At 35.4% G+C, this 12872-nt stretch overlaps 1 long non-coding RNA gene across 1 annotated transcript; it reads right to left on the reverse strand.

Annotated features, from left to right (window-relative positions):
* Positions 1-1140: 1140 nt before the first annotated feature.
* Positions 1141-8717, reverse strand: LOC138140569 (uncharacterized). The gene is made up of 3 exons (XR_011162613.1): positions 7646-8717; positions 3327-7596; positions 1141-3276 (listed from the first exon to the last, which is right to left on the reverse strand). It is a non-coding gene; the product is annotated as an uncharacterized lncRNA (long non-coding RNA).
* Positions 8718-12872: the final 4155 nt, after the last annotated feature.

Raw genomic sequence — 12872 nt, forward strand, 5'->3', positions numbered from 1 at the left:
CCAAAGGAGACTACCTGCTACCCTCTGCCCTGTTTCTAAATCCCGAGCCGCTTTACGAAATTTCCGTCGGATTCCCCAGAATATGATTTAAATTTATAAGTAGGAAAATAAAAATTTTGAAATTATAAATCAGTTTATTTTCATAATTAAATAAATATACATTATTTTTGGCTCTGTAATTATGTTTATCATTATTATAATATTATTATTAAAATTTAGAACAGCAATTTCATTCATGCAAAAGCTGAAAATTTGAGAAACGATATTTTAAATGCATCAAACCATATCTTGGGAGTGTGCTAGATATTTTTAATAAAAGCAGTGACCAGTTAAGGGGAATTGTTTATGATAATTTTGTAAACAGTACTTTATTTGAGACATTTGTATAAAGTTTAAATACTTAGAGTTTTAAATAATGGTAATATAGAAAAATAAAAAATGGAATCTAGTAAGAAAGTAAATAAATTAATGAAAACAGAAAGCTGACGTCTCGAAAAAAAAAACTCAAGGACACAATTAAAATCCTGAATGGTATAGAGAACGATCAATTCGACTTACGGCTAGTAAATTTGGAAAGGAAAAAAGAAAATAAATTTAGATTTAAAATATGGTATAAATAAAAAAGGCAATAGAATGTGAAATTATGGAAAATCACTTTGAAAAATTTTGTTTTCGGGCTTTACTTTCGAAATTAGTGGATCCTAGACATCACAGAGGACAACCGATTAGAAAAATGCTAAAAAAGAGTTATAATTGAAAATAATTTTAATATAAAAATATTATTTCAGGAGGAAAGTTATTTCATTATAAATCTTTACATTTAATATCTCTTATAGCCATATTTCTATTGTATCTTGAATCTAATAATTCAAATAAATATGCAGATGAATAAAATCTTTCCAATTTTCCGACCATTTGAATGAACATCCCACATTCTTCAACATGTAAACTGTAGATACTTTCAAAAAGTTCCCGAGCCGTTGTTTCATTAACAATGCCATGTTGCAATGGTGCGCTACGTTTGATATTTGTCTGGTCTGGCAAGTCTGGTAAGTATTGCTTCCCTGTTGTAACTCACCTACCGGACTCAAATTGATCATTTCCTAAAAAAAGCCCATTTGGCTTATACCTATAACCTACAGTTCATAGAAAATCACATCCCATTACGGTATCTACATTACCTGACTCGAGTTTTCCTATAATCCACAATGTAAATGCAAATAAAATCAAAATGCGAAATGGCATTTCTGAACATTCGCCTCATGAGAAAGTCATCGTGAGTGATATATACAAAAAATTTGAAAGTGCTGGGTTTGTAGGAGCCCAAAGACCTCCTTGTTTAAATGGTTGGCAATTTACCATAAACAGTGTTCTGTTACTGGCAAAAGAACTGAGGGAAGATTATGGTGTTTCCAAATTATTGACCAGGCACTTACAGCAAGATCCACTTGAGAATTTTTTTTTCAGTTGTAAGACAACAACATGGCTGCTGTAAGAATTCCAGTATTGAGCAATTTGAAAATGGATTAAGGCATACTTATATTACAAGTATTTCCAAATTGTCTTCCAATTCAAATTGTGAAGAGGATTTTAATATAATGCTGACCACTTTGAGGAGCATGTCAAATGTGCAACAGCAAGTTAGAAACATGCCTTCTGTTACAATACCAGATAACGGTCACATTCCAGAATTAGTTAACAGTGTGTCAGTTTTAGATGCAGATGCTATCTATCACGTCTCAGGCTATTTTTGTCGAAAATGTTTAAAACTTCATAATTATGACATTTGCAGATTCATTATTTTGGATAAAGAAAAACTCTTGGTGGGAGAACATCAACTTTTTACATATTTTCGACAAAGTGATGCTCTGGATTACGTCAACGAGGGCTTGTTGTTTCCATCCAATACAGTTTATCAATTTTTAAAAATTATTGAACTGGTGCATAATGAAAATTTCACCAGTTTATTAAAAAGTAACTCATTAAGTGAAGATTTCATACATATTATTCGTGCTCTGCCTAATGTGCCTATTATAAACTTATGCAGTGAAGAGGTCTCTAATTTATTTTTTATTATGTTTTTAAAAATGAGACATCATTGGGGCGCACGATTAGAAAATAGAAATAAAAGTATTAAAATTCAAAATACTAATAATCAAAACTTAAAAAACATTTGTCAGGTATAATTATACAGGGTGTCCCAGAACTCGCGGATCAAACTTACAATGCGTTTTCCTTGGTGATAACTGAAAGCAATAGCGTTTAAAAAAAAGGGCAGGGTATAATCGTTTTTTTGTAATGAATAATTAAAGTTGACCAATCAGAAGAACGCTGTTAATTTGAATTTCACGTCAATTTAACCAACGGTTTGAATTGCTTAGCAACATAATTCTAGTAAGAATAGTATGGAATTTCAAGTAAATGTTTGGGCAACTGTGAAGATTTTAACAACGTCAAGTTATAATTTGATTCGAAATTGTCAAACTTCGTATTGAAATCATGTATACAGTTGCAGAGTGTGCCGAAATGCTCATAATTTGTGGAGAGGGCCGGCGCAATGCACGTGAGGATGCAAGGGAATATGCAATACGTTTTCCACGACGTTTGCCACATCCAAATTATAACGTATTTCTATGGTTGGTGTACCGTGCTCGAGACACTGGGTCCTTGGTGCGTACCTGACAAGAAATTGGTGGTCCCCCGCGCGAAGTTAGAACGCCAGAGACTGAAGATGCTGTTCTTCAGTCCTTTCATGACGACGGTAGAAGCATATTTGAAGAACTATATTTACCGCGAACCTATCAATATTTTAGAACTAAATGACCAAATTCACGAAACACTGGCTACTCTTATTCCTAATATGTTTAGACTGGCAAAGGAAAATTTAATAAAACGAGCTCGCCTATTCCTTCAGATGAAAGGTGGTCATTTTGAACACACTTTATTTTGCATGTTTCTTATTTCATTTGTTGCATTCTACATCGTTTAGTTATAAAATTAGTCCTTAAATTTTTACTAATAATAATGCTAAAATAAATAGGTTAGTTCAATCCAGTTTTGTCTTCTTTCTTTCAGAACTGCCACTATGCTTGATCTGTTGTTCAAAACCTACGTGTAACTCCTTTTTTTGCAATGTCAAGAATGTTCCTAAAAGTCTTTTCTTTCATTTGGACGATGAAAAGTCCCGCTCGTGTAGCTGCGCTAATACGTTGCAGATGCAGAGTGTGCACAGGGGTCAGGATAAATTTCTTGTGATTCCGATTCACTTCACAGGCCCTGCATATTTCACTTTTTACTAAGATTTTTAAGGTAGTAATATTACTCACTTGACGCTACGTCGCCATTTTACCTTCCATCAACAAAGGTTCAGTTCATCATATCCCTCCCGTCAATTTCCCATACCCCTCAAGGTTACAATTGCTCTGGAAATTTTCACTCATAACAAACCATATTTCATTCATTGCCGGAAGAAGAAACATCTTGTGTTGCCTGATTTAGATTCTATACATTTGTTCACCTCCTTTTGGCGAAATTATCCCATTTTTGGTTATTTAAAAGTACCTGCCACTTTTGACGTTTGTTCCGACAAGTCGACCAGATAAATATTGAATATAATTTTATGATTCTTCGAATTATACGTTGCTTGGCAATTGAGGGAAGGTACTCAGTTTTCTCATAAAGGAAAAATTAGATCGAGCTCTATTGGTCAATTTGATTAATTCATAACTAAAAAGCTGTTGCACCCTGACTATTTTTCTAAACGTTTTTTACCTTCATTACGATCAAGGAATATACGGTTTAAATTTGATCCGCGAGTTCTGGGACACCTGTATATTATAATAATTGACAATATTACTTTACCTTTCAGTACATACATACTTACTTCCATTCATTTATCAGGCAAAATATACCTGTTACTGTTATTAAATAACAATGATAAAAAATATGGCAACAAATAAAAATATAAATTCTTGTTTTCAAATTTGCCGCGTTCTTCTCATGAAGACGCCTAGAACGCCACATGCCTTGCATTCCGTCATTTGATTGATCAAAATATGTCACGTGATCTTGTGATCTTGATGTGTTTTTTCATCGTGTTTTTGTCGTGTTGGAGTTCGAGTACCAATTCCTAACTTTGACAAGATAAGTTTTCGTGTTTTTCTATTGTTGATTTTACTATTTAGTTCAGAGAGATGGGTGTCATGTGCTTTGTGTGTGAAAAACGTTTTTCAACCCAATTCAATTTAAACAAACATACCATAAAAAAAAAGAAAATTACAAAAAGTAATTGGAAAAAACCCACTGATTCTGAAATTTTGGATATTGGTAAAAATATAAAAAATAACTTTTCCAGTTTATACAGGGTTATTCACCTAAGATGACGAGCCTGACAAGGTAAAAATACAACCCAAAAGACAATTTACAAAGCAATCTCGACCCCTATTACATTATTCGGCATTATCATAATGCACATAAAACAAAGACAGCTTTTAACGTCAGCCTAATGAATGTCAAGTTCTGACAGAAAAATACCTCTCTCAACAAAGTATGATTTAATAACAATAATAAGCAATTGAAATCACGAAAGTAATGGGTAGGTAGGATCATATCGGTTCTGTCATCGTGCGAAAACCTTTTTAAACACTAAATATGAATGAAAAATGCAATGACAGTATCTGGCTCAAAATCACCAAGGCGGCAAATTTGCTTCGCCAGCAAATAAATTACAAAAATTACCATTTTATTGCACAAGTGAACATTAGTAAATACTAAAATTTATTTGTTTTAACTGTACATCACACAATATACTTCAAAAGTAGATAATATTTAATATTATTTCAAGATACACTCGCCGGCAAAATTAGCAAGACACGCAGAAAAATAATATTTTTGTTAGGTTTTTCGGATCACGGTTGAGTTTGATATTGTTTTCAAATCAAGTTGCCTTATTACTAATATTTGATACCAAATTGAGAGCTGTCAACCGTTCATGACGAAGTCATAGCATCCTTTGAATATTTATTAAGAATTTCGGCATCTCAGTAACTTCGAAAAAGTTGGGTTTTAATTTCTTGGGTAGCCTATCAAAGGTTAGTTCATTTGCTCTGTTGAACTTTATAAGAAGACGAACATGATATGAGAGATTTAGCCCCGACACATGTTGCTAGGGCTGTGGCGTTGATTGAAAGTGCTCAAACGTATCGCCCAGTGGCTAGAGCCCTCGGAGCATCAAAATCAACCATTAATCGCAATGTTTTGAGGTATAGAGCGACTGGTTCGTATGACAGAAGGCGAGGGCAGGGCAGAAAACGGTCAACCACAGTCAGGGATGATCGTTTCATAGTGTTGCAAACTCTGAGAAACAGAAGTCAAACAGCAGTGCAGACCAGAAGTGCTTTAGAAGAGGTCCGAGGAGTCCAGATAAGTGAACGAACGGTGAGAAGAAGGCTCAAGGAAGTTGAACTGGGGTCATACGTACCAGCAAAAGTTCCAAAACTTGAGGTACGTCCTCGAGTATCACGACTAGCTTTTGGCCGTGAACATGAGAATTGGAATATTGACCAATGGAGTCAAGTTTTGTTCACCGACGAAAGCCGTTTTTGTGTAAACACAATCTACGGGAGGGAAAGAATATGGCGACGTCGAGGAGAACGATATTCCCAATGTAATTTCACTCCAAAAGTCCCTTTTGGTGGAGGCTCAATTATGATCTGGGGCGGAATAGGTTTAGGAGCGCGCACAGAATTAGTAATCGTTGACATGGGCACTTTGAATGCTGATCGGTACATAACAAACTTTTTACAAGATCATGTGGTACCTTTTGCTCCACATATTGGCGATAATTTCATCTTAATGCAGGACAATGCCCGTCCGCACATCGCTCGCTGCGTAACAAACTTTATAACCGAGACAGAGATAACCAAGATGGACTGGCCTGCTAGGTCTCCAGACATGAATCCTATAGAACATGTCTGGGACATGTTGGGCAAAAGGGTTAAGGCTAGAATTCCTGCGCCCCAAACTACCCAAGCGCTGCAAACCATGTTATTGGAAGAATGGGACAATTTGCCTCAAGAGTTGATTGACAATAGCATCAGGAGCATGCCAAGGCGAATGATTGCATTAATACGAGCTCGTGGAGGAAACACACGTTATTAAAATTAAATGTCTTTGTCATACACAAAAAAATAACAAAAAAGGAAAAAAAATGTTTAAACGCCTTTTTTTTGCTTTCTCATACATTTTTTCTTTAAATTGGTGTCGTTGTGTTTAGTTATTGTTGTTTACTCTAGATTATTTTGATTTTTTGTAAAATTAGCAAATACATTATTTTTTTTGGAAAAAAATTAAATTTTTTCCCGTTTCCCGCTAATTTTGCCGGTGAGTGTATATGTATGGAAAGTCATTTCGAGAACGCGTCCCAAGGATCGATCCTTAGAAACATACACCAGGAATTCCCATAAAATAAACGATATTTAACAATTTCCACTACTTATCAGCGGCCAATTTTATTTAACATCTAATTTTTTTAACTATTATTCAAAAAATCTAATTAATTTAAATAGAAATATGCTTAAATATTTTGTCATGTGACCAAAAGTTGGCCAGTGACAGCTCCGGGCTCTCAGGGGGTTTTTCGGGGCAGAGGGCGTGGGTTCGGAAAATAAAAAATGGGCGCCAGGCAGCTATTGTTTTGAGCTTGTTGTTAAGCTTGTCCAGCTGCCGGGACAAGTGCTCAGTACTCCCTTATACTTCGGAGACAGTACACAAATAAAAAAACTTAATCCCTTGGAATTAAATAAATGAGTTTATTCAATTTTAGGGCCAACAGTCCAGGAAATGAGATGTGCTTATTTAGGGTGCACTGGTCCGTGGAATTGGCAAACGTTACTCTACGTAATTCTGTGCAATTGGAAATTTCGAACCAGTTCACCTTGATGATCTTATATAATACTCTTATTCTGGTCTTATTAAGAAAGCTTTCCCTTACAGGTGACCTTGTAACTTATTGTTGTGAATAAACTTAAAATTAATACAACTCCGATGTAAAAAAGGAGAATCTGTTACATATGTGAAACAAAAAAACGAAACGCAGTCTTCCGCTTTTATAAATTTACAACGTTGATTTAGCTGTGATTTTATGCTAACAAATGTCAGATTACTGCGGTCGGACAAGTTCCGAAAATTCGACTATTTGGCTATTTGAAAATTGCAAATTCTCTGAAAGTAGAAGAACTGCGGTAAATGATTGAAATGCAAAATTGAAAACTTGAACTTTGTGAAATCTTACTAAAAACTTGAGATAATTGAAATATGAAATTTTACAAATATGAGAAGGTTTTAATTGATGAGAAGCGGGAAATTTGAGGCGCAAACTTTTATGATTCCGCTAAAAAAATGTGGCGACTTATCTTATGCCGGTAATGTGGTGTGTCCTCGATTGCGTCCATTCGACTTGCGGCGTGACCTTGACGATACTCTTTAGTCCTTCCGAAACGATATCCAATGAAACGATGCGTGGTCCGACGACCTTAATGAGCGATATGCGGTCTGGCGATGACCACTCTAAAGAACGATCGCCCCTGCGAACGACCCCTAACGAATTGTCGTTAGTGTTGTGAAAATCGGAAGATTCGGTAATTACCTTTCAGCGAAAAATGGGGTTCTTGGCGCTAAATTGAAGTCCTTCCGGTACTCCGCTACTCAAAAATTTTCGGTACTATAAAGATGCGGTACGGTAAGGCACGGTACGGTACTGGATCAAATTATCCAAACTGGATCAAACTTTAAACTGGATCGAACTCTAAACTGGATCGAACTCTAAACTGGATCGAACTCTAAACTGGATCGAACTACCCCTCTACAAGACGAGGGGTCACTCGACCACGAACTCTGAAATGCGCTTCGCTGGCGTCGCTTCGACGGCTCTCGACGAAGTGTCCGACTTCCGCATTTTTAATCTCGGCACCGCAGTCCCATAAATCGCGAAAATCGTCACGCGCGCGATTCTCGACCTTATTCACTTGTGCGTTAAGGCGTGCTGCGCTTGCGTGGTACTGCGCAATCAAAAATGTGCATTTCCGGTGGTACTACACGTGCGCGTGTCATGACAGGTGGACCGTCATGGCGTCGGTTTGTTTACCGTCGAAATTATACCGAGCGGGAATATTCAGATTTTGGAGCGGTATTGTGTCGGTAAGTCGTGCACGTCTATCCTGATGTTAATTGCCGTAACTCGCAGGTCAAAAAAAAAAGGACAGGAAGAAAGATGGGGTTGAAAAGAAGGAGATGACTTTCCGGCAAGTTACTAAAGAGGAAAAGGGACCCAACATCGCCGTACGGTCACCTATCGCTGAGAAGAGAAGAAGAGAAAGTGAAGAGAAAGAGAAAGTGAAAGTGGGGTTCTGAAAGATAGGTTGCAGCTCGCCAACCTAGAGGCGTGAGGCCACCTCAGCCTGACATTTGCGGGGGTAACATGTGTTCTTCCAGCCCCCCCGTGGTGGCTGGCACCAGTGACTCTACTAAATTGATCTTTCCGCTTCCGGAATGAGCGACGTAAAAAAAACTTGAAGGCAGGGTGGGCGCGTCGCGTTGCCAAATGCCGTGCGTTATCTGCTAGTTCCGGGTCTTCGAACAGCGATCTATTAGTCCCGCGAGCATAAGTAGGACCTCGTGGCCTCCTACTCCGGCCAATCGCCATTGTGGCGTTTTGTAACGCTACAGTCACACAAAGTATGCATCATTTCAGTGAACGCAGTAACTAACTGAAAAGAATTTATGATGAACACAGCCTTTAGGTGCTAGCCGCAGTTTGTGGTAGGAGATGATATTATAACCGGCCGTCATAAGTGTTTTTCGCCAAATTAATTATAATTAAGTGATAAGTACCTTTCAATTCACTATTTACAGAGCGTACATCAATAGGTCATCATTCCGGGAATGCGTTTATAAGTTTGGAATATTGAAAAAATTCCTTTTAGATTACAACATTAAAACAATAACCTGAAATATTTTACACTAACCATGTCAGACCGCGTCGAAAATGGCTGCCGTCAAAAAAAAAACAGCGTTTAGTTGAAAACGTCATTTCGTGAACGGTCATTTCGGGAACGTTCCCGGACATGATAGTATGTTCTCAAAATGATAATGATGTTCCCAGGATGACTGTTTCGTTCCTGGAGTGATATCTGCTATTGCAAATTCTCAATAAATTTATTGTTTATGTTGTGTTTACGCAATTTTCAACAAGATATTATACTTGTTGTTTTTATCATAGCAATATGGCACCACGAGGCTGAAAATACAAAAACAAGGCCGAAAAAGTTACTAAAAAAAGATAGTTCGTCTTATTTGCGCTAATTTGCGCCGAAGAAAAAAAGCTAATGCTAGAAAAAGAAAGTTATCGAAATGACGATTTTTTGCGATGGCTTTTTTGAAAAACAAATTAGAAAAAAATTAATGTGTTTTGTGCTTGCCCAATTTAAATATTATATATACACAAGTTTAGTGACGATTTAAGCTAATTTTCATAATCATAGCTTCCAAGTTTTTTCATCATAAAACCAAACTTGTAATTTGCCACCTTGGTTGTTTATTTTTTTAATGTTTTTTATTTACGTTACGTTTGAATATTGGCATAAGTATAAATAAATGCAAGTTGATCAGAACTTAGTTTTTTTTAATATTAAGTGGGTAGGTACTTTCACTTATTGTATTTAGAAAAATTAAGCAACCGAAAGTAACAACATACATCAGATTCATCCATTTCACAAGTTTACGTGCCAAAAATAACTATTACATGCTAAAAGTTTCATATTACGAATTTGTTTAACAGGTTCGTAAATTTCTTATTTTTCCCAGTGAAAAGTTAAAAAGGCGGATGTAGTTTTGGAGATTTTTTGTTGTGATTTGGGGATTTTTCAGCAAGACTTCTGGGGGCAATTTTTTTTTAACATGACAACACTGATCTTCATCTCCGTAGTCTTTGATTGCAGCTAGGTTAAGTCGTTAAGTGAAACTTAACTGATGAAACTGTGCCAATGACTGGAAAAACTCAAGTGCCGATCGATTTTAGATAATGTGTGGGGAAAAAATAAGTAATACAAGTACTAGTTGGGAAAATATAAAAGGATTCATTACTTTAGAAGAGTTTCGAGGCATCATTGGTGAACAAAAATATCAACTACTTGCCTCTATGAATGCTGACCATACCGAAAATGAAGATTTAGCCTTATAAAAGAATTTGTATGATGAAATGCATGGCACTCACAATGCACAACATTCAGCAGATCAAAACATAGAAACAGAAGATTTCAATAACGATAAATACGATGAAGCAGATCATACTGAAGAAGGACATTTGGACAAGCAGGATCAGAATCAAGATACACAGAATTTGGCTGATCAAAATATTATTCAAGGTGAAGATATAAACAACTCTGAAATTTATTGGAATGAAGATGCACAGAATTCGGCTAATCAAAATACTATTGAAGCTGATGATTTGAAAAACGATTCTTACTTTGACATAGAATATATGCCCGTTATAATTGATAATTTTACTACCGACGAAATGCCACTCTCTAATTTTTTGGCTAGCACCTCAGAAAAATGTGTGCCCTCAAAAAGAGAAAAAAGAAACGGGAAGAATCTCTAAAGCAAAGACGTAAAACCGAGGGAATTCGGAAACAACAGAAGAAGCAACAAAAGCAACAAAACAAATTAAAAGATAAATTGGAAAAAAAAAGGTAAAAAGTTCAAATTATTGAAAACAGCAATGATGAGGCAGCAAATTGTCCTACACAACAAACTATTGATATATTACTTGTTAAAAAAGAAAACAAATCAGACAAGTTCACCTCTCCAAAAAATGCTGAAGCTGCAAGTGAAAATAACACAGAAAGTCATATGATAAACCAAAGTTAAAGCAAAATCAAATTTCTAATAGTTCTGTTGTAAGAAAGATTTTTCAGAATGTTGACAATGATTCCCCAGGCAAAAAAAATTAAAATTATTTCAGATATTTTACTGACAAGTGAAAAAGGTTACACGGATCATGCAATGCAAGAACGTCAAAACATCCATAATCCTTTCAAGAATACTACCATAACTACTGGAATATCCTTTACTTGTGTAAAAAATATAAACATGAGCCAGAATGGCGTAAAATGCACGACCTGTCGAAGAACGTACCACATACCCTGCGTTCTCAAATTCAAAAAGGACACGATAACTTCAAATGATTATTTTAAGTGTTTTTCCTGCTTGCATTGTGCAATTTTGAATAAATGTGTTGGAATTGTTATGTAAACATTTATCTTGAGTAAATGCAGTAGCACCATCTGATTTTCCACAATTCTTAGCGTATAATGTGCTATTTATTATACAGGGTGGAACAAAAGTATCAAATATTGGCTGTAACTTTTTAGTTTGACAATTTATGAAAAAATGTTTAATATAACAGTTGATTGGTGTATCCTGCATCATCTGGTCTTTCTAGTTTGTTCCTATCTTCTTTTGTTTCGCTGCTATGGCAACCAACTTTGGTTTTTTAAATAGCACCCATACATTTTTTGTGTGATTTTCAAACAAGCGTATCTTTCTGTATTCATAAATACAGTTTTTCCATTATGGGGAAAAAGAATGAAATTTAAAAAAAAAAAAAATTAACTTACTAAGTGATAAAATGCAATATCAAGAATGCCATGGAAATTTGACAATTTTTGTTGAACGTCATGCATGATAATAAACCAAACATTTTTTATATTAAACATTTTTCAAATTAAAAAATAGCCATAGCAGCGAAACAAAAGAAGATAGGAACAAACTAGAAAGACCAGATGATGCAGGATAATACACCAATCAACTTTTATATTAAACATTTTTTCATAAATTGTCAAATTAAAAAGTTACAGCCAATATTTGATACTTTTGTTCCATCCTGTATATGTACATATATACTCTCGTGTCAAAAATAAATTACTCCCTAGAATTTGAACTTTTAGGGAAATAACATTTTTCATGTTGTGTGTAACTAGAATTTTCAAAAGTTATTTGAATGCCTAAGGTTGGTTACTTTGAATTGAGAGATAAAATCCAAATAAATATGCCGCCAGTAACCAAAATTGATTGTGAAACCAAAAATCATCTATCACTTAGCGAGAAAGTAGTCATTTGCAACTGTTACAATTAATTTACTGTCTTACATTTTTTACATATCTTTTGTTTGTCACCAGAAACCACATAGCCTCCAACCTAACCAAATTTATGGCAACCTAGTAACGAATATCGCTAAATCCTAGGGAGTAATTTATTTTTGACACGACAGTATAAAATACTTTATGTTTTAATCTGTCAAAGTTTAGGTAGATGCTTAAGTGGCCAATCACTGTACCCGTTACCCTATTTGATTAAGAAATGAACTTCAACATCAAAATTAGGAACCAACATCCCTGAGTGCGACAAACAGTCAAAATTTTGATTTTACATTGGTAGGTATTAAAATCAACGGTTTTATTAGTTTCTGTGACCTTAAGGTGCCAATCGTTGAGGGATTAACCCCAAGACTAAGTACCTATGTTAGGAAAGACTGCGCATAAGTAGGGTTAACTAACGGAAAATTAATTTAACTTTCCTAAACTGGAAGTATGAAGACACAAAAAATAAACTTTTGGGACAATAAGTAAAATCGTTACTGTTAGAAGATAGGTACATTTACTTACCGATGGAAAAATGCCTGGTCGAGAAACTTCCTTTTCGTATCTCCTGATTCAAATCGGATCTGCACCTCAGCACTATTGAATAGTTAGTTGAACATGAAAAGTCACCAAACTTCCCACTTCGACAGCGATTTCTTGCGTCTTCATGAAGTA

Source organism: Tenebrio molitor, chromosome Y (assembly GCF_963966145.1).
Source record: "Tenebrio molitor chromosome Y, icTenMoli1.1, whole genome shotgun sequence".
Lineage (NCBI taxonomy): Eukaryota > Metazoa > Arthropoda > Insecta > Coleoptera > Tenebrionidae > Tenebrio > Tenebrio molitor.